Source organism: Parus major, chromosome 18, assembly GCF_001522545.3.
Source record: "Parus major isolate Abel chromosome 18, Parus_major1.1, whole genome shotgun sequence".
Taxonomy (NCBI): Eukaryota; Metazoa; Chordata; class Aves; order Passeriformes; family Paridae; genus Parus; species Parus major.
Genome location: NC_031786.1, coordinates 2,475,392 through 2,476,836, shown reverse-complemented (window position 1 = coordinate 2,476,836; position 1,445 = coordinate 2,475,392). Strand labels below are relative to the sequence as shown.

Here is a 1,445-nt window from a genome sequence, read left to right as displayed (position 1 = left end):
TGTCCTTGGCCCAGCTGGGCTCACCTCTGAGCAGGGGGTGTTGGACTCAAGCAGAGCTGCTCCTTTCAAGTCCCCAACCATGAAGAAATCCAAGGAAATTGCAAAGGAATTTTTGTTTTGAAAGTAAAGGCAACTTGGCTGCCATCAAACATGTCTAGAGACCTGATCTTGATTGTTGGAGCTGTGGGGATGCAGGAGGGTGCAGGACAGGACCTGAGCTCTGGTGGGCTTTGTTGGGGCAGGGTTGAGCAGCCTCTCCCACAGCTGAGCCCCCCACCCAGCACATCCCACCCCCATTAGCTGATGTACCGAGAGCCTCCAGGCGTTATAAATTAACACTCTGGGCTATGAATTATGAATGGAGCCACATCTCTGATGGCTGCAATGCTCTGCTGACAGCCCAGGAGCTGCTGATCCAAGTGACAGCCCAAAGCTTTTAAAGATGTGAGCAGCAAAAGCTGGGAATAATTTACTTTGCAAGCTACAAACCGCTTGGCCTACAGATGGGGCTCATCGTATTCCCTCTCCTGCCTGCTCCTGTCCTGTTCTTCCCTTTTGTTTCCCAGCATTGCCTTCTCTACTCTCCCTCTCTGTCTTAATGGATGTTGTCCTGTGTTGACCATCCCTTGGGAGCTGCATCCCTCATGCCACGTTCCTGTTCCAGGGTTGCTGGTTCCAGCTGGGGACAGGTGGGGACAGCTGGGGACAGCTGGGTCCTGGCCATCCCCAACCCAGCCTCAGATCCCCACAGCCAGTGCAGAGCTCCTGGTGCAGGACCCAGAGGGATTTTGGCAGATCTGCAGCTTCATCCCCCTTGGGCCATAACTTTGTACTCAAGACATCGTATTCCACAGCTCCATCTGCTCCGTGGAGTTCTGCCACAGCTCTGTCTTTGCCACCTCTCTTTGGAGGGTTTGTCCTTGAACCTTTCCATCTCTGGAGGCCAAATCCTGCCCTAAACTGCTGGATGTGCTTAATCCTGGGTATTCCTGGGGTTTTTTGCCCTCTGGGTTTGTATGGATTGCTGTTTCCTGACCTCTGGGGCAGCTCCCTCTGACAGCCGGGCTGTGCTCCCTGCTCTGGCAGCGGTGGGGCAGAGGGAGCAGAACTAAATTTAGACAATGAGCTTCAGACACTTGTCAGTTGTCATAAACAAAGGCAGGGCCCTGTGTGTCCCCCTCGTGGGGCTGTGCCCCCTGCAGCACTCGGGAGAAAGCCCTTGGCAAGCAGGAGGGAGCCCGGGATGGCAGGAGATGGGAAACCACCCCAGCCTGAGCAGTGGGTGCAGGACAGGGGCACTCCGTGTTCCCACTCCTTTCCAGGTGAGCCATTGTCAACCAGGCAGCAGAACATCTTCAAAGGGAAAGTGTCTGGAGAAGGTGTTTGTTTTGCCCCAGTGTCTGGAGAAGGTGTTTGTTTTGCCCCAGTGTCTGGAGAAGGTGTTT

The 1,445-nt window shown here is 54.5% G+C and overlaps 1 protein-coding gene across 3 annotated transcripts in view; it reads left to right on the top strand.

Annotated features, from left to right (window-relative positions):
- ARSG (arylsulfatase G) overlaps positions 1-1,445 on the top strand; it is a 29,519-nt gene that overhangs the window by 2,975 nt on the left and 25,099 nt on the right. Inside the window, exon 1 of one of the 3 annotated variants that reach the window (XM_019008520.2) lies at positions 7-1,322. The exons of the other annotated variants lie outside the window; for them this stretch is intronic. The gene's annotated coding sequence lies outside the window, so the exon portion shown is untranslated. Of the gene's footprint in view, positions 1-6; positions 1,323-1,445 lie in introns of those variants that run through there. 3 annotated transcript variants of the gene reach the window in all.